The sequence below is a fragment of the Mytilus edulis genome, unplaced genomic scaffold (assembly GCF_963676685.1).
Source record: "Mytilus edulis unplaced genomic scaffold, xbMytEdul2.2 SCAFFOLD_1915, whole genome shotgun sequence".
In the NCBI taxonomy this organism is placed as follows: domain Eukaryota; kingdom Metazoa; phylum Mollusca; class Bivalvia; order Mytilida; family Mytilidae; genus Mytilus; species Mytilus edulis.
Window position 1 is genome coordinate 1 of NW_027267760.1, and position 19,947 is coordinate 19,947.

The 19,947-nt window shown below is 35.8% G+C and overlaps 15 non-coding genes across 15 annotated transcripts; all 15 read right to left on the minus strand.

Moving 5' to 3' along the window:
- Positions 1-796: 796 nt before the first annotated feature.
- Positions 797-988, minus strand: LOC139505981 (U2 spliceosomal RNA). Its single transcript, XR_011659864.1, has one exon. It is a non-coding gene; the product is annotated as a U2 spliceosomal RNA (small nuclear RNA).
- A 2,716-nt stretch (positions 989-3,704) lies between these two features.
- LOC139505971 (U2 spliceosomal RNA) lies at positions 3,705-3,897 on the minus strand. The gene has a single exon (XR_011659854.1). It is a non-coding gene; the product is annotated as a U2 spliceosomal RNA (small nuclear RNA).
- A 986-nt stretch (positions 3,898-4,883) lies between these two features.
- LOC139505982 (U2 spliceosomal RNA) lies at positions 4,884-5,076 on the minus strand. The gene has a single exon (XR_011659865.1). It is a non-coding gene; the product is annotated as a U2 spliceosomal RNA (small nuclear RNA).
- Positions 5,077-6,062: 986 nt separating this feature from the next.
- LOC139505983 (U2 spliceosomal RNA) lies at positions 6,063-6,255 on the minus strand. The gene has a single exon (XR_011659866.1). It is a non-coding gene; the product is annotated as a U2 spliceosomal RNA (small nuclear RNA).
- Positions 6,256-7,241: 986 nt separating this feature from the next.
- LOC139505984 (U2 spliceosomal RNA) lies at positions 7,242-7,434 on the minus strand. Its single transcript, XR_011659867.1, has one exon. It is a non-coding gene; the product is annotated as a U2 spliceosomal RNA (small nuclear RNA).
- A 986-nt stretch (positions 7,435-8,420) lies between these two features.
- LOC139505985 (U2 spliceosomal RNA) lies at positions 8,421-8,613 on the minus strand. Its single transcript, XR_011659868.1, has one exon. It is a non-coding gene; the product is annotated as a U2 spliceosomal RNA (small nuclear RNA).
- Positions 8,614-9,599: 986 nt separating this feature from the next.
- Positions 9,600-9,792, minus strand: LOC139505972 (U2 spliceosomal RNA). The gene has a single exon (XR_011659855.1). It is a non-coding gene; the product is annotated as a U2 spliceosomal RNA (small nuclear RNA).
- Positions 9,793-10,778: 986 nt separating this feature from the next.
- LOC139505973 (U2 spliceosomal RNA) lies at positions 10,779-10,971 on the minus strand. The gene has a single exon (XR_011659856.1). It is a non-coding gene; the product is annotated as a U2 spliceosomal RNA (small nuclear RNA).
- Positions 10,972-11,957: 986 nt separating this feature from the next.
- On the minus strand, positions 11,958-12,150 carry LOC139505974 (U2 spliceosomal RNA). Its single transcript, XR_011659857.1, has one exon. It is a non-coding gene; the product is annotated as a U2 spliceosomal RNA (small nuclear RNA).
- A 986-nt stretch (positions 12,151-13,136) lies between these two features.
- On the minus strand, positions 13,137-13,329 carry LOC139505975 (U2 spliceosomal RNA). The gene has a single exon (XR_011659858.1). It is a non-coding gene; the product is annotated as a U2 spliceosomal RNA (small nuclear RNA).
- A 986-nt stretch (positions 13,330-14,315) lies between these two features.
- LOC139505976 (U2 spliceosomal RNA) lies at positions 14,316-14,508 on the minus strand. The gene has a single exon (XR_011659859.1). It is a non-coding gene; the product is annotated as a U2 spliceosomal RNA (small nuclear RNA).
- A 987-nt stretch (positions 14,509-15,495) lies between these two features.
- Positions 15,496-15,688, minus strand: LOC139505977 (U2 spliceosomal RNA). Its single transcript, XR_011659860.1, has one exon. It is a non-coding gene; the product is annotated as a U2 spliceosomal RNA (small nuclear RNA).
- A 986-nt stretch (positions 15,689-16,674) lies between these two features.
- Positions 16,675-16,866, minus strand: LOC139505980 (U2 spliceosomal RNA). Its single transcript, XR_011659863.1, has one exon. It is a non-coding gene; the product is annotated as a U2 spliceosomal RNA (small nuclear RNA).
- A 982-nt stretch (positions 16,867-17,848) lies between these two features.
- Positions 17,849-18,041, minus strand: LOC139505978 (U2 spliceosomal RNA). Its single transcript, XR_011659861.1, has one exon. It is a non-coding gene; the product is annotated as a U2 spliceosomal RNA (small nuclear RNA).
- A 988-nt stretch (positions 18,042-19,029) lies between these two features.
- Positions 19,030-19,222, minus strand: LOC139505979 (U2 spliceosomal RNA). The gene has a single exon (XR_011659862.1). It is a non-coding gene; the product is annotated as a U2 spliceosomal RNA (small nuclear RNA).
- Positions 19,223-19,947: the final 725 nt, after the last annotated feature.

Genomic DNA, 19,947 nt, shown 5'->3' on the forward strand with positions numbered 1-19,947 from the left:
ATAAAAAGCGGCTTGTGAAATACGGCAAGTCGCCAGAATATATTTTTAAACGTATAACATACGTATACGTATTTAATCTTAATCGAACGAAATAACATGATCATGTTGATTCATCCTAGGTCCGACGAACGCAGTTTTTAAAGCCTAGGAAATTTCATTAATCAGAAAATAAATTCAACGCTTTTTCACAATCAGCACGGACTTTTCACTGTCTCGTTTAGTTAACACAAACATAAACAGTTCACCTGTTCTATTTTTTAAAGGAATTGACCGGTACAGCAATTTTTAAATAAATTTCAGAAGGAGGAAAAAACTTACCGGCCGACTGCAGTTTCCATCGTTTGCCCTCGTTCTGAGGCGACGTCGCTATTAACGATGATTGAAACAGTAGAAGGGGACGTAATTCTTTTCCCCGCGTTTTTCCGTAACGCTAAAAATTTATAGAGTTTCTTTTTAGGAACGAGAATACATTAATACACTGACATGTGCTGTTATAAATACAAGCAAGCGACAACAAAAATATTACATTACAAGAAAAGAAAAGAACTTTTTAGAGAACAGACATAAAAAAGAAAAAAAAGAAAATGCAACTTATTTTACATGCACGAGAAGTAGAATGATTTACAACAATGAGTAAAACTATACAATTTACGCAAACTCCTTAAATAAGAAAGATATATAGAAAAAGTACACATGTAGTGCTCAGTGAAAAGCATTAGAGAATATTTTACTGGGGCTGTTTCGCAGGCTATTGAAGGGAAAGCTATTTTTCTATTTTAATTTTCTCCCCAAACAGGGGGAGTGAGCCGATCCTGGAGGTACTGCAATACCAGGCCAACTCGTGGCAAGAGCGGTGCAAGCACCTAACATCTCACCTAGTTGCAAAAATCAGTTTAATATCGAAGTACCCACATGGGGTACGTATCAGATATTAAGCTGATAAGAACAGATACTTTTTTATATTTCAAACATTTTATTAATAATAGATATCAAATACTATATTGAATACAATCAATAGTTAAAATCATATATCACAGATAATACGATTGTAACTCAATATTAAATAAGTCCCGGAAATTAATGATAATCAAATACTTTTAGATTTAAATGAAATTACCAAAAATAAATTTACATGAAATCTATTTTCAAAACCCCTAAATAATTACTGAAAACCCCCCAATTTATAAATAAACAACAAAGTGTTTTGAATTCCTTTTACAAATCTATATATAAACTTTCCTTTAAATAATTTACCTTTATAACTAAAACCAGTTTTTGTAAACTAGTAATATATTTAACTTTAACTATAAATAAACATCATACGATAAATTTTACCTATAATGTTTACCTTTAACAAAATCAAAATACACAATACATAGTGATTACATTTAACATCAAAATCAATATCGTACATACACAACCCACTAAAGTCCATAATGCATTGTCATGTATGCTACGATAAATACTTTCACCTTTAAATTTCTAAACTGAACTGTTTTAAATACTACATGTAATAAATACATGTCAAATTCCATATTACTTTAGACTTTAAAGAAAACCATCAGAAAGTGCTGATTTGTAATTACAATAATTTTCATGTACTACAATATTAAAATCTGCTTGTAAACTGTCTAATATTAACTGTTTATGTTTATGCCTGTCCGATTCTTTACCAATTATATCCCGTAATTCCGTATCACTGAGTATAGACGAAACGAACTTATTCTGGTCATTTACACGACCTAATACCGGTATAACTTTCCCTTCTGATGTATTAAGTAAAACCAGTTGGTATGTTTCCCTTTTAACATCAGTCACTTTTCGCTTTTTACCACTAACAACTTTGTACTGTACTTCTCCAGAAAGATCGTCCGGATCTGTCGCGATATCGGACCATAACTTGGAAACGGACGAGGACTTTTCGGTATCCACGGTCTCTTGTGACGTATCCACGGTCTCCTGTGTCGTATCCTTTGTAACGGGGGAAGTATCCTGTGTAACCTGCATATCTACCGGTGTATCATCACTAATGTCACTGTTTTGAGTCTCCGGAACCGAGACTGCTTCCAACGGAACTGTTGCCTTTTTGCCTGACGGACAGTTCTTACGAATATGTCCAACGGTTCTACACTTCAGGCATAAGGGTGCCCTACCCACCACGGTAAGTAGACAGTCTTTACCTGCTATACTAGTACGGTATGGTAACGATTGTACATCCTTCTCTGAAATCTCCAATGTAACTTTAATGTTCCCATTAGCAAACGTTATTCCTTCGGATTTCTCCGTTTCACGTGAACAACTAACTATTTTGCCATACTGTTCTAAAAACGATTCAACTGCAGTTAGCTTTAACCACACTGGAAGCCACAAAACTTTCAATAACACTGTTCTTGTGTCTGCACGGCTTACTGCAACTCTGGTATCTAACGACGTAAAGTCCGAATTAATCACTTTATCAGCAATATCTTCAGTAGTAAAGGTTGTATACCAAACACCACCAATATCCACCTTGAAAATCGCTGTCACATCATCCGGGTTAACAATGTTCTTTAATGCACGGATAATCCAAGTACGTGTGTTAACTGGTGAGCCATCCGTAAACGAAAACTTCGCACTGCATCTAAGTAATCCATAATCTACTAAATCCATTTTAACACTTTAACTTTTAACTTTAACTTTTCACTCGCTTTAATCTTTGCCAAAAGGCCGAGAAGCGATACTCAAATCTTTCCGAGTTTCCAAAGCCTACAAATCCTATTTCTTACTCAAACACGGTGTTTTAATTTTAACCAAAGCTACACAAATTTTGCAAATTTATATACAAAAAGCACACGAAACACGAGATCTTGCTTTGCTTCAAATACCTGACAGCATGAAACGATTTCTGCATGACAAAACGGGTGTGAAAATAAAAAGCGGCTTGTGAAATACGGCAAGTCGCCAGAATATATTTTTAAACGTATAACATACGTATACGTATTTAATCTTAATCGAACGAAATAACATGATCATGTTGATTCATCCTAGGTCCGACGAACGCAGTTTTTAAAGCCTAGGAAATTTCATTAATCAGAAAATAAATTCAACGCTTTTTCACAATCAGCACGGACTTTTCACTGTCTCGTTTAGTTAACACAAACATAAACAGTTCACCTGTTCTATTTTTTAAAGGAATTGACCGGTACAGCAATTTTTAAATAAATTTCAGAAGGAGGAAAAAACTTACCGGCCGACTGCAGTTTCCATCGTTTGCCCTCGTTCTGAGGCGACGTCGCTATTAACGATGATTGAAACAGTAGAAGGGGACGTAATTCTTTTCCCCGCGTTTTTCCGTAACGCTAAAAATTTATAGAGTTTCTTTTTAGGAACGAGAATACATTAATACACTGACATGTGCTGTTATAAATACAAGCAAGCGACAACAAAAATATTACATTACAAGAAAAGAAAAGAACTTTTTAGAGAACAGACATAAAAAAGAAAAAAAAGAAAATGCAACTTATTTTACATGCACGAGAAGTAGAATGATTTACAACAATGAGTAAAACTATACAATTTACGCAAACTCCTTAAATAAGAAAGATATATAGAAAAAGTACACATGTAGTGCTCAGTGAAAAGCATTAGAGAATATTTTACTGGGGCTGTTTCGCAGGCTATTGAAGGGAAAGCTATTTTTCTATTTTAATTTTCTCCCCAAACAGGGGGAGTGAGCCGATCCTGGAGGTACTGCAATACCAGGCCAACTCGTGGCAAGAGCGGTGCAAGCACCTAACATCTCACCTAGTTGCAAAAATCAGTTTAATATCGAAGTACCCACATGGGGTACGTATCAGATATTAAGCTGATAAGAACAGATACTACACTTTGATCTTAGCCAAAAGGCCGAGAAGCGATACTCAAATCTTTCCGAGTTTCCAAAGCCTACAAATCCTATTTCTTACTCAAACACGGTGTTTTAATTTTAACCAAAGCTACACAAATTTTGCAAATTTATATACAAAAAGCACACGAAACACGAGATCTTGCTTTGCTTCAAATACCTGACAGCATGAAACGATTTCTGCATGACAAAACGGGTGTGAAAATAAAAAGCGGCTTGTGAAATACGGCAAGTCGCCAGAATATATTTTTAAACGTATAACATACGTATACGTATTTAATCTTAATCGAACGAAATAACATGATCATGTTGATTCATCCTAGGTCCGACGAACGCAGTTTTTAAAGCCTAGGAAATTTCATTAATCAGAAAATAAATTCAACGCTTTTTCACAATCAGCACGGACTTTTCACTGTCTCGTTTAGTTAACACAAACATAAACAGTTCACCTGTTCTATTTTTTAAAGGAATTGACCGGTACAGCAATTTTTAAATAAATTTCAGAAGGAGGAAAAAACTTACCGGCCGACTGCAGTTTCCATCGTTTGCCCTCGTTCTGAGGCGACGTCGCTATTAACGATGATTGAAACAGTAGAAGGGGACGTAATTCTTTTCCCCGCGTTTTTCCGTAACGCTAAAAATTTATAGAGTTTCTTTTTAGGAACGAGAATACATTAATACACTGACATGTGCTGTTATAAATACAAGCAAGCGACAACAAAAATATTACATTACAAGAAAAGAAAAGAACTTTTTAGAGAACAGACATAAAAAAGAAAAAAAAGAAAATGCAACTTATTTTACATGCACGAGAAGTAGAATGATTTACAACAATGAGTAAAACTATACAATTTACGCAAACTCCTTAAATAAGAAAGATATATAGAAAAAGTACACATGTAGTGCTCAGTGAAAAGCATTAGAGAATATTTTACTGGGGCTGTTTCGCAGGCTATTGAAGGGAAAGCTATTTTTCTATTTTAATTTTCTCCCCAAACAGGGGGAGTGAGCCGATCCTGGAGGTACTGCAATACCAGGCCAACTCGTGGCAAGAGCGGTGCAAGCACCTAACATCTCACCTAGTTGCAAAAATCAGTTTAATATCGAAGTACCCACATGGGGTACGTATCAGATATTAAGCTGATAAGAACAGATACTACACTTTGATCTTAGCCAAAAGGCCGAGAAGCGATACTCAAATCTTTCCGAGTTTCCAAAGCCTACAAATCCTATTTCTTACTCAAACACGGTGTTTTAATTTTAACCAAAGCTACACAAATTTTGCAAATTTATATACAAAAAGCACACGAAACACGAGATCTTGCTTTGCTTCAAATACCTGACAGCATGAAACGATTTCTGCATGACAAAACGGGTGTGAAAATAAAAAGCGGCTTGTGAAATACGGCAAGTCGCCAGAATATATTTTTAAACGTATAACATACGTATACGTATTTAATCTTAATCGAACGAAATAACATGATCATGTTGATTCATCCTAGGTCCGACGAACGCAGTTTTTAAAGCCTAGGAAATTTCATTAATCAGAAAATAAATTCAACGCTTTTTCACAATCAGCACGGACTTTTCACTGTCTCGTTTAGTTAACACAAACATAAACAGTTCACCTGTTCTATTTTTTAAAGGAATTGACCGGTACAGCAATTTTTAAATAAATTTCAGAAGGAGGAAAAAACTTACCGGCCGACTGCAGTTTCCATCGTTTGCCCTCGTTCTGAGGCGACGTCGCTATTAACGATGATTGAAACAGTAGAAGGGGACGTAATTCTTTTCCCCGCGTTTTTCCGTAACGCTAAAAATTTATAGAGTTTCTTTTTAGGAACGAGAATACATTAATACACTGACATGTGCTGTTATAAATACAAGCAAGCGACAACAAAAATATTACATTACAAGAAAAGAAAAGAACTTTTTAGAGAACAGACATAAAAAAGAAAAAAAAGAAAATGCAACTTATTTTACATGCACGAGAAGTAGAATGATTTACAACAATGAGTAAAACTATACAATTTACGCAAACTCCTTAAATAAGAAAGATATATAGAAAAAGTACACATGTAGTGCTCAGTGAAAAGCATTAGAGAATATTTTACTGGGGCTGTTTCGCAGGCTATTGAAGGGAAAGCTATTTTTCTATTTTAATTTTCTCCCCAAACAGGGGGAGTGAGCCGATCCTGGAGGTACTGCAATACCAGGCCAACTCGTGGCAAGAGCGGTGCAAGCACCTAACATCTCACCTAGTTGCAAAAATCAGTTTAATATCGAAGTACCCACATGGGGTACGTATCAGATATTAAGCTGATAAGAACAGATACTACACTTTGATCTTAGCCAAAAGGCCGAGAAGCGATACTCAAATCTTTCCGAGTTTCCAAAGCCTACAAATCCTATTTCTTACTCAAACACGGTGTTTTAATTTTAACCAAAGCTACACAAATTTTGCAAATTTATATACAAAAAGCACACGAAACACGAGATCTTGCTTTGCTTCAAATACCTGACAGCATGAAACGATTTCTGCATGACAAAACGGGTGTGAAAATAAAAAGCGGCTTGTGAAATACGGCAAGTCGCCAGAATATATTTTTAAACGTATAACATACGTATACGTATTTAATCTTAATCGAACGAAATAACATGATCATGTTGATTCATCCTAGGTCCGACGAACGCAGTTTTTAAAGCCTAGGAAATTTCATTAATCAGAAAATAAATTCAACGCTTTTTCACAATCAGCACGGACTTTTCACTGTCTCGTTTAGTTAACACAAACATAAACAGTTCACCTGTTCTATTTTTTAAAGGAATTGACCGGTACAGCAATTTTTAAATAAATTTCAGAAGGAGGAAAAAACTTACCGGCCGACTGCAGTTTCCATCGTTTGCCCTCGTTCTGAGGCGACGTCGCTATTAACGATGATTGAAACAGTAGAAGGGGACGTAATTCTTTTCCCCGCGTTTTTCCGTAACGCTAAAAATTTATAGAGTTTCTTTTTAGGAACGAGAATACATTAATACACTGACATGTGCTGTTATAAATACAAGCAAGCGACAACAAAAATATTACATTACAAGAAAAGAAAAGAACTTTTTAGAGAACAGACATAAAAAAGAAAAAAAAGAAAATGCAACTTATTTTACATGCACGAGAAGTAGAATGATTTACAACAATGAGTAAAACTATACAATTTACGCAAACTCCTTAAATAAGAAAGATATATAGAAAAAGTACACATGTAGTGCTCAGTGAAAAGCATTAGAGAATATTTTACTGGGGCTGTTTCGCAGGCTATTGAAGGGAAAGCTATTTTTCTATTTTAATTTTCTCCCCAAACAGGGGGAGTGAGCCGATCCTGGAGGTACTGCAATACCAGGCCAACTCGTGGCAAGAGCGGTGCAAGCACCTAACATCTCACCTAGTTGCAAAAATCAGTTTAATATCGAAGTACCCACATGGGGTACGTATCAGATATTAAGCTGATAAGAACAGATACTACACTTTGATCTTAGCCAAAAGGCCGAGAAGCGATACTCAAATCTTTCCGAGTTTCCAAAGCCTACAAATCCTATTTCTTACTCAAACACGGTGTTTTAATTTTAACCAAAGCTACACAAATTTTGCAAATTTATATACAAAAAGCACACGAAACACGAGATCTTGCTTTGCTTCAAATACCTGACAGCATGAAACGATTTCTGCATGACAAAACGGGTGTGAAAATAAAAAGCGGCTTGTGAAATACGGCAAGTCGCCAGAATATATTTTTAAACGTATAACATACGTATACGTATTTAATCTTAATCGAACGAAATAACATGATCATGTTGATTCATCCTAGGTCCGACGAACGCAGTTTTTAAAGCCTAGGAAATTTCATTAATCAGAAAATAAATTCAACGCTTTTTCACAATCAGCACGGACTTTTCACTGTCTCGTTTAGTTAACACAAACATAAACAGTTCACCTGTTCTATTTTTTAAAGGAATTGACCGGTACAGCAATTTTTAAATAAATTTCAGAAGGAGGAAAAAACTTACCGGCCGACTGCAGTTTCCATCGTTTGCCCTCGTTCTGAGGCGACGTCGCTATTAACGATGATTGAAACAGTAGAAGGGGACGTAATTCTTTTCCCCGCGTTTTTCCGTAACGCTAAAAATTTATAGAGTTTCTTTTTAGGAACGAGAATACATTAATACACTGACATGTGCTGTTATAAATACAAGCAAGCGACAACAAAAATATTACATTACAAGAAAAGAAAAGAACTTTTTAGAGAACAGACATAAAAAAGAAAAAAAAGAAAATGCAACTTATTTTACATGCACGAGAAGTAGAATGATTTACAACAATGAGTAAAACTATACAATTTACGCAAACTCCTTAAATAAGAAAGATATATAGAAAAAGTACACATGTAGTGCTCAGTGAAAAGCATTAGAGAATATTTTACTGGGGCTGTTTCGCAGGCTATTGAAGGGAAAGCTATTTTTCTATTTTAATTTTCTCCCCAAACAGGGGGAGTGAGCCGATCCTGGAGGTACTGCAATACCAGGCCAACTCGTGGCAAGAGCGGTGCAAGCACCTAACATCTCACCTAGTTGCAAAAATCAGTTTAATATCGAAGTACCCACATGGGGTACGTATCAGATATTAAGCTGATAAGAACAGATACTACACTTTGATCTTAGCCAAAAGGCCGAGAAGCGATACTCAAATCTTTCCGAGTTTCCAAAGCCTACAAATCCTATTTCTTACTCAAACACGGTGTTTTAATTTTAACCAAAGCTACACAAATTTTGCAAATTTATATACAAAAAGCACACGAAACACGAGATCTTGCTTTGCTTCAAATACCTGACAGCATGAAACGATTTCTGCATGACAAAACGGGTGTGAAAATAAAAAGCGGCTTGTGAAATACGGCAAGTCGCCAGAATATATTTTTAAACGTATAACATACGTATACGTATTTAATCTTAATCGAACGAAATAACATGATCATGTTGATTCATCCTAGGTCCGACGAACGCAGTTTTTAAAGCCTAGGAAATTTCATTAATCAGAAAATAAATTCAACGCTTTTTCACAATCAGCACGGACTTTTCACTGTCTCGTTTAGTTAACACAAACATAAACAGTTCACCTGTTCTATTTTTTAAAGGAATTGACCGGTACAGCAATTTTTAAATAAATTTCAGAAGGAGGAAAAAACTTACCGGCCGACTGCAGTTTCCATCGTTTGCCCTCGTTCTGAGGCGACGTCGCTATTAACGATGATTGAAACAGTAGAAGGGGACGTAATTCTTTTCCCCGCGTTTTTCCGTAACGCTAAAAATTTATAGAGTTTCTTTTTAGGAACGAGAATACATTAATACACTGACATGTGCTGTTATAAATACAAGCAAGCGACAACAAAAATATTACATTACAAGAAAAGAAAAGAACTTTTTAGAGAACAGACATAAAAAAGAAAAAAAAGAAAATGCAACTTATTTTACATGCACGAGAAGTAGAATGATTTACAACAATGAGTAAAACTATACAATTTACGCAAACTCCTTAAATAAGAAAGATATATAGAAAAAGTACACATGTAGTGCTCAGTGAAAAGCATTAGAGAATATTTTACTGGGGCTGTTTCGCAGGCTATTGAAGGGAAAGCTATTTTTCTATTTTAATTTTCTCCCCAAACAGGGGGAGTGAGCCGATCCTGGAGGTACTGCAATACCAGGCCAACTCGTGGCAAGAGCGGTGCAAGCACCTAACATCTCACCTAGTTGCAAAAATCAGTTTAATATCGAAGTACCCACATGGGGTACGTATCAGATATTAAGCTGATAAGAACAGATACTACACTTTGATCTTAGCCAAAAGGCCGAGAAGCGATACTCAAATCTTTCCGAGTTTCCAAAGCCTACAAATCCTATTTCTTACTCAAACACGGTGTTTTAATTTTAACCAAAGCTACACAAATTTTGCAAATTTATATACAAAAAGCACACGAAACACGAGATCTTGCTTTGCTTCAAATACCTGACAGCATGAAACGATTTCTGCATGACAAAACGGGTGTGAAAATAAAAAGCGGCTTGTGAAATACGGCAAGTCGCCAGAATATATTTTTAAACGTATAACATACGTATACGTATTTAATCTTAATCGAACGAAATAACATGATCATGTTGATTCATCCTAGGTCCGACGAACGCAGTTTTTAAAGCCTAGGAAATTTCATTAATCAGAAAATAAATTCAACGCTTTTTCACAATCAGCACGGACTTTTCACTGTCTCGTTTAGTTAACACAAACATAAACAGTTCACCTGTTCTATTTTTTAAAGGAATTGACCGGTACAGCAATTTTTAAATAAATTTCAGAAGGAGGAAAAAACTTACCGGCCGACTGCAGTTTCCATCGTTTGCCCTCGTTCTGAGGCGACGTCGCTATTAACGATGATTGAAACAGTAGAAGGGGACGTAATTCTTTTCCCCGCGTTTTTCCGTAACGCTAAAAATTTATAGAGTTTCTTTTTAGGAACGAGAATACATTAATACACTGACATGTGCTGTTATAAATACAAGCAAGCGACAACAAAAATATTACATTACAAGAAAAGAAAAGAACTTTTTAGAGAACAGACATAAAAAAGAAAAAAAAGAAAATGCAACTTATTTTACATGCACGAGAAGTAGAATGATTTACAACAATGAGTAAAACTATACAATTTACGCAAACTCCTTAAATAAGAAAGATATATAGAAAAAGTACACATGTAGTGCTCAGTGAAAAGCATTAGAGAATATTTTACTGGGGCTGTTTCGCAGGCTATTGAAGGGAAAGCTATTTTTCTATTTTAATTTTCTCCCCAAACAGGGGGAGTGAGCCGATCCTGGAGGTACTGCAATACCAGGCCAACTCGTGGCAAGAGCGGTGCAAGCACCTAACATCTCACCTAGTTGCAAAAATCAGTTTAATATCGAAGTACCCACATGGGGTACGTATCAGATATTAAGCTGATAAGAACAGATACTACACTTTGATCTTAGCCAAAAGGCCGAGAAGCGATACTCAAATCTTTCCGAGTTTCCAAAGCCTACAAATCCTATTTCTTACTCAAACACGGTGTTTTAATTTTAACCAAAGCTACACAAATTTTGCAAATTTATATACAAAAAGCACACGAAACACGAGATCTTGCTTTGCTTCAAATACCTGACAGCATGAAACGATTTCTGCATGACAAAACGGGTGTGAAAATAAAAAGCGGCTTGTGAAATACGGCAAGTCGCCAGAATATATTTTTAAACGTATAACATACGTATACGTATTTAATCTTAATCGAACGAAATAACATGATCATGTTGATTCATCCTAGGTCCGACGAACGCAGTTTTTAAAGCCTAGGAAATTTCATTAATCAGAAAATAAATTCAACGCTTTTTCACAATCAGCACGGACTTTTCACTGTCTCGTTTAGTTAACACAAACATAAACAGTTCACCTGTTCTATTTTTTAAAGGAATTGACCGGTACAGCAATTTTTAAATAAATTTCAGAAGGAGGAAAAAACTTACCGGCCGACTGCAGTTTCCATCGTTTGCCCTCGTTCTGAGGCGACGTCGCTATTAACGATGATTGAAACAGTAGAAGGGGACGTAATTCTTTTCCCCGCGTTTTTCCGTAACGCTAAAAATTTATAGAGTTTCTTTTTAGGAACGAGAATACATTAATACACTGACATGTGCTGTTATAAATACAAGCAAGCGACAACAAAAATATTACATTACAAGAAAAGAAAAGAACTTTTTAGAGAACAGACATAAAAAAGAAAAAAAAGAAAATGCAACTTATTTTACATGCACGAGAAGTAGAATGATTTACAACAATGAGTAAAACTATACAATTTACGCAAACTCCTTAAATAAGAAAGATATATAGAAAAAGTACACATGTAGTGCTCAGTGAAAAGCATTAGAGAATATTTTACTGGGGCTGTTTCGCAGGCTATTGAAGGGAAAGCTATTTTTCTATTTTAATTTTCTCCCCAAACAGGGGGAGTGAGCCGATCCTGGAGGTACTGCAATACCAGGCCAACTCGTGGCAAGAGCGGTGCAAGCACCTAACATCTCACCTAGTTGCAAAAATCAGTTTAATATCGAAGTACCCACATGGGGTACGTATCAGATATTAAGCTGATAAGAACAGATACTACACTTTGATCTTAGCCAAAAGGCCGAGAAGCGATACTCAAATCTTTCCGAGTTTCCAAAGCCTACAAATCCTATTTCTTACTCAAACACGGTGTTTTAATTTTAACCAAAGCTACACAAATTTTGCAAATTTATATACAAAAAGCACACGAAACACGAGATCTTGCTTTGCTTCAAATACCTGACAGCATGAAACGATTTCTGCATGACAAAACGGGTGTGAAAATAAAAAGCGGCTTGTGAAATACGGCAAGTCGCCAGAATATATTTTTAAACGTATAACATACGTATACGTATTTAATCTTAATCGAACGAAATAACATGATCATGTTGATTCATCCTAGGTCCGACGAACGCAGTTTTTAAAGCCTAGGAAATTTCATTAATCAGAAAATAAATTCAACGCTTTTTCACAATCAGCACGGACTTTTCACTGTCTCGTTTAGTTAACACAAACATAAACAGTTCACCTGTTCTATTTTTTAAAGGAATTGACCGGTACAGCAATTTTTAAATAAATTTCAGAAGGAGGAAAAAACTTACCGGCCGACTGCAGTTTCCATCGTTTGCCCTCGTTCTGAGGCGACGTCGCTATTAACGATGATTGAAACAGTAGAAGGGGACGTAATTCTTTTCCCCGCGTTTTTCCGTAACGCTAAAAATTTATAGAGTTTCTTTTTAGGAACGAGAATACATTAATACACTGACATGTGCTGTTATAAATACAAGCAAGCGACAACAAAAATATTACATTACAAGAAAAGAAAAGAACTTTTTAGAGAACAGACATAAAAAAGAAAAAAAAGAAAATGCAACTTATTTTACATGCACGAGAAGTAGAATGATTTACAACAATGAGTAAAACTATACAATTTACGCAAACTCCTTAAATAAGAAAGATATATAGAAAAAGTACACATGTAGTGCTCAGTGAAAAGCATTAGAGAATATTTTACTGGGGCTGTTTCGCAGGCTATTGAAGGGAAAGCTATTTTTCTATTTTAATTTTCTCCCCAAACAGGGGGAGTGAGCCGATCCTGGAGGTACTGCAATACCAGGCCAACTCGTGGCAAGAGCGGTGCAAGCACCTAACATCTCACCTAGTTGCAAAAATCAGTTTAATATCGAAGTACCCACATGGGGTACGTATCAGATATTAAGCTGATAAGAACAGATACTACACTTTGATCTTAGCCAAAAGGCCGAGAAGCGATACTCAAATCTTTCCGAGTTTCCAAAGCCTACAAATCCTATTTCTTACTCAAACACGGTGTTTTAATTTTAACCAAAGCTACACAAATTTTGCAAATTTATATACAAAAAGCACACGAAACACGAGATCTTGCTTTGCTTCAAATACCTGACAGCATGAAACGATTTCTGCATGACAAAACGGGTGTGAAAATAAAAAGCGGCTTGTGAAATACGGCAAGTCGCCAGAATATATTTTTAAACGTATAACATACGTATACGTATTTAATCTTAATCGAACGAAATAACATGATCATGTTGATTCATCCTAGGTCCGACGAACGCAGTTTTTAAAGCCTAGGAAATTTCATTAATCAGAAAATAAATTCAACGCTTTTTCACAATCAGCACGGACTTTTCACTGTCTCGTTTAGTTAACACAAACATAAACAGTTCACCTGTTCTATTTTTTAAAGGAATTGACCGGTACAGCAATTTTTAAATAAATTTCAGAAGGAGGAAAAAACTTACCGGCCGACTGCAGTTTCCATCGTTTGCCCTCGTTCTGAGGCGACGTCGCTATTAACGATGATTGAAACAGTAGAAGGGGACGTAATTCTTTTCCCCGCGTTTTTCCGTAACGCTAAAAATTTATAGAGTTTCTTTTTAGGAACGAGAATACATTAATACACTGACATGTGCTGTTATAAATACAAGCAAGCGACAACAAAAATATTACATTACAAGAAAAGAAAAGAACTTTTTAGAGAACAGACATAAAAAAGAAAAAAAAGAAAATGCAACTTATTTTACATGCACGAGAAGTAGAATGATTTACAACAATGAGTAAAACTATACAATTTACGCAAACTCCTTAAATAAGAAAGATATATAGAAAAAGTACACATGTAGTGCTCAGTGAAAAGCATTAGAGAATATTTTACTGGGGCTGTTTCGCAGGCTATTGAAGGGAAAGCTATTTTTCTATTTTAATTTTCTCCCCAAACAGGGGGAGTGAGCCGATCCTGGAGGTACTGCAATACCAGGCCAACTCGTGGCAAGAGCGGTGCAAGCACCTAACATCTCACCTAGTTGCAAAAATCAGTTTAATATCGAAGTACCCACATGGGGTACGTATCAGATATTAAGCTGATAAGAACAGATACTACACTTTGATCTTAGCCAAAAGGCCGAGAAGCGATACTCAAATCTTTCCGAGTTTCCAAAGCCTACAAATCCTATTTCTTACTCAAACACGGTGTTTTAATTTTAACCAAAGCTACACAAATTTTGCAAATTTATATACAAAAAGCACACGAAACACGAGATCTTGCTTTGCTTCAAATACCTGACAGCATGAAACGATTTCTGCATGACAAAACGGGTGTGAAAATAAAAAGCGGCTTGTGAAATACGGCAAGTCGCCAGAATATATTTTTAAACGTATAACATACGTATACGTATTTAATCTTAATCGAACGAAATAACATGATCATGTTGATTCATCCTAGGTCCGACGAACGCAGTTTTTAAAGCCTAGGAAATTTCATTAATCAGAAAATAAATTCAACGCTTTTTCACAATCAGCACGGACTTTTCACTGTCTCGTTTAGTTAACACAAACATAAACAGTTCACCTGTTCTATTTTTTAAAGGAATTGACCGGTACAGCAATTTTTAAATAAATTTCAGAAGGAGGAAAAAAACTTACCGGCCGACTGCAGTTTCCATCGTTTGCCCTCGTTCTGAGGCGACGTCGCTATTAACGATGATTGAAACAGTAGAAGGGGACGTAATTCTTTTCCCCGCGTTTTTCCGTAACGCTAAAAATTTATAGAGTTTCTTTTTAGGAACGAGAATACATTAATACACTGACATGTGCTGTTATAAATACAAGCAAGCGACAACAAAAATATTACATTACAAGAAAAGAAAAGAACTTTTTAGAGAACAGACATAAAAAAGAAAAAAAAGAAAATGCAACTTATTTTACATGCACGAGAAGTAGAATGATTTACAACAATGAGTAAAACTATACAATTTACGCAAACTCCTTAAATAAGAAAGATATATAGAAAAAGTACACATGTAGTGCTCAGTGAAAAGCATTAGAGAATATTTTACTGGGGCTGTTTCGCAGGCTATTGAAGGGAAAGCTATTTTTCTATTTTAATTTTCTCCCCAAACAGGGGGAGTGAGCCGATCCTGGAGGTACTGCAATACCAGGCCAACTCGTGGCAAGAGCGGTGCAAGCACCTAACATCTCACCTAGTTGCAAAAATCAGTTTAATATCGAAGTACCCACATGGGGTACGTATCAGATATTAAGCTGATAAGAACAGATACTACACTTTGATCTTAGCCAAAAGGCCGAGAAGCGATACTCAAATCTTTCCGAGTTTCCAAAGCCTACAAATCCTATTTCTTACTCAAACACGGTGTTTTAATTTTAACCAAAGCTACACAAATTTTGCAAATTTATATACAAAAAGCACACGAAACACGAGATCTTGCTTTGCTTCAAATACCTGACAGCATGAAACGATTTCTGCATGACAAAACGGGTGTGAAAATAAAAAGCGGCTTGTGAAATACGGCAAGTCGCCAGAATATATTTTTAAACGTATAACATACGTATACGTATTTAATCTTAATCGAACGAAATAACATGATCATGTTGATTCATCCTAGGTCCGACGAACGCAGTTTTTAAAGCCTAGGAAATTTCATTAATCAGAAAATAAATTCAACGCTTTTTCACAATCAGCACGGACTTTTCACTGTCTCGTTTAGTTAACACAAACATAAACAGTTCACCTGTTCTATTTTTTAAAGGAATTGACCGGTACAGCAATTTTTAAATAAATTTCAGAAGGAGGAAAAAACTTACCGGCCGACTGCAGTTTCCATCGTTTGCCCTCGTTCTGAGGCGACGTCGCTATTAACGATGATTGAAACAGTAGAAGGGGACGTAATTCTTTTCCCCGCGTTTTTCCGTAACGCTAAAAATTTATAGAGTTTCTTTTTAGGAACGAGAATACATTAATACACTGACATGTGCTGTTATAAATACAAGCAAGCGACAACAAAAATATTACATTACAAGAAAAGAAAAGAACTTTTTAGAGAACAGACATAAAAAAGAAAAAAAAGAAAATGCAACTTATTTTACATGCACGAGAAGTAGAATGATTTACAACAATGAGTAAAACTATACAATTTACGCAAACTCCTTAAATAAGAAAGATATATAGAAAAAGTACACATGTAGTGCTCAGTGAAAAGCATTAGAGAATATTTTACTGGGGCTGTTTCGCAGGCTATTGAAGGGAAAGCTATTTTTCTATTTTAATTTTCTCCCCAAACAGGGGGAGTGAGCCGATCCTGGAGGTACTGCAATACCAGGCCAACTCGTGGCAAGAGCGGTGCAAGCACCTAACATCTCACCTAGTTGCAAAATCAGTTTAATATCGAAGTACCCACATGGGGTACGTATCAGATATTAAGCTGATAAGAACAGATACTACACTTTGATCTTAGCCAAAAGGCCGAGAAGCGATACTCAAATCTTTCCGAGTTTCCAAAGCCTACAAATCCTATTTCTTACTCAAACACGGTGTTTTAATTTTAACCAAAGCTACACAAATTTTGCAAATTTATATACAAAAAGCACACGAAACACGAGATCTTGCTTTGCTTCAAATACCTGACAGCATGAAACGATTTCTGCATGACAAAACGGGTGTGAAAATAAAAGCGGCTTGTGAAATACGGCAAGTCGCCAGAATATATTTTTAAACGTATAACATACGTATACGTATTTAATCTTAATCGAACGAAATAACATGATCATGTGATTCATCCTAGGTCCGACGAACGCAGTTTTTAAAGCCTAGGAAATTTCATTAATCAGAAAAATAAATTCAACGCTTTTTCACAATCAGCACGGACTTTTCACTGTCTCGTTTAGTTAACACAAACATAAACAGTTCACCTGTTCTATTTTTTAAGGAATTGACCGGTACAGCAATTTTTAAATAAATTTCAGAAGGAGGAAAAAACTTACCGGCCGACTGCAGTTTCCATCGTTTGCCCTCGTTCTGAGGCGACGTCGCTATTAACGATGATTGAAACAGTAGAAGGGGACGTAATTCTTTTCCCCGCGTTTTTCCGTAACGCTAAAAATTTATAGAGTTTCTTTTTAGGAACGAGAAATCATTAATACACTGACATGTGCTGTTATAAATACAAGCAAGCGACAACAAAAATATTACATTACAAGAAAAGAAAAGAACTTTTTAGAGAACAGACATAAAAAGAAAAAAAAGAAAATGCAACTTATTTTACATGCACGAGAAGTAGAATGATTTACAACAATGAGTAAAACTATACAATTTACGCAAACTCCTTAAATAAGAAAGATATATAGAAAAAGTACACATGTAGTGCTCAGTGAAAAGCATTAGAGAATATTTTACTGGGGCTGTTTCGCAGGCTATTGAAGGGAAAGCTATTTTTCTATTTTAATTTTCTCCCCAAACAGGGGAGTGAGCCGATCCTGGAGGTACTGCAATACCAGGCCAACTCGTGGCAAGAGCGGTGCAAGCACCTAACATCTCACCTAGTTGCAAAAATCAGTTTAATATCGAAGTACCCACATGGGGTACGTATCAGATATTAAGCTGATAAGAACAGATACTACACTTTGATCTTAGCCAAAAGGCCGAGAAGCGATACTCAAATCTTTCCGAGTTTCCAAAGCCTACAAATCCTATTTCTTACTCAACACGGTGTTTTAATTTTAACCAAAGCTACACAAATTTTGCAAATTTATATACAAAAAGCACACGAAACACGAGATCTTGCTTTGCTTCAAATACCTGACAGCATGAAACGATTTCTGCATGACAAAACGGGTGTGAAAATAAAAAGCGGCTGTGAAATACGGCAAGTCGCCAGAATATATTTTTAAACGTATAACATACGTATACGTATTTAATCTTAATCGAACGAAATAACATGATCATGTTGATTCATCCTAGGTCCGACGAACGCAGTTTTTAAAGCCTAGGAAATTTCATTAATCAGAAAATAAATTCAACGCTTTTTCACAATCAGCACGGGACTTTTCACTGTCTCGTTTAGTTAACACAAACATAAACAGTTCACCCTGTTCTATTTTTTAAAGGAATTGACCGGTACAGCAATTTTTAAATAAATTTCAGAAGGAGGAAAAAACTTACCGGCCGACTGCAGTTTCCATCGTTTGCCCCTCGTTCTGAGGCGACGTCGCTATTAACGATGATTGAAACAGTAGAAGGGGACGTAATTCTTTTCCCCCGCGTTTTTCCGTAACGCTAAAAATTTATAGAGTTTCTTTTTAGGAACGAGAATACATTAATACACTGACATGTGCTGTTATAAATACAAGCAAGCGACAACAAAAATATTACATTACAAGAAAGAAAAGAACTTTTTAGAGAACAAGACATAAAAAGAAAAAAAGAAAATGCAACTTATTTTACATGCACGAGAAGTAGAATGATTTACAACAATGAGTAAAACTATACAATTTACGCAAACTCCTTAAATAAGGAAAGATATATAGAAAAAGTACACATGTAGTGCTCAGTGAAAAGCATTAGAGAATATTTTACTGGGGCTGTTTCGCAGGCTATTGAAGGGAAAGCTATTTTTCTATTTTAATTTTACTCCCCAAACAGGGGGAGTGAGCCGATCCTGGAGGTACTGCAATACCAGGCCAACTCGTGGCAAGAGCGGTGCAAGCACCTAACATCTCACCTAGTTGCAAAAATCAGTTTAATATCGAAGTACCCACATGGGGTACGTATCAGATATTAAGCTGATAAGAACAGATACTACACTTTGATCTTAGCCAAAAGGCCGAGAAGCGATACTCAAATCTTTCCGAGTTTCCAAAGCCTACAAATCCTATTTCTTACTCAACACGGTGTTTTAATTTTAACCAAAGCTACACAAATTTTGCAAATTTATATACAAAAAGCACACGAAACACGAGATCTTGCTTTGCCTTCAAATACCTGACAGCATGAAACGATTTCTGCATGACAAAACGGGTGTGAAAATAAAAAGCGGCTTGTGAAATACGGCAAGTCGCCAGAATATATTTTTAAACGTATAACATACGTATACGTATTTAATCTTAATCGAACGAAATAACATGATCATGTTGATTCATCCTAGGTCCGACGAACGCAGTTTTTAAAGCCTAGAAATTTCATTAATCAGAAAATAAATTCAACGCTTTTTCACAATCAGCACGGACTTTTCACTGTCTCGTTTAGTTAACACAAACATAAACAGTTCACCTGTTCTATTTTTTAAAGGAATTGACCGGTACAGCAATTTTTAAATAAATTTCAGAAGGAGGAAAAAAACTTACGGCCGACTGCAGTTTCCATCGTTTGCCCTCGTTCTGAGGCGACGTCGCTATTAACGATGATTGAAACAGTAGAAGGGGACGTAATTCTTTTCCCCGCGTTTTTCCGTAACGCTAAAAATTTATAGAGTTTCTTTTTAGGAACGAGAATACATTAATACACTGACATGTGCTGTTATAAATACAAGCAAGCGACAACAAAAATATTACATTACAAGAA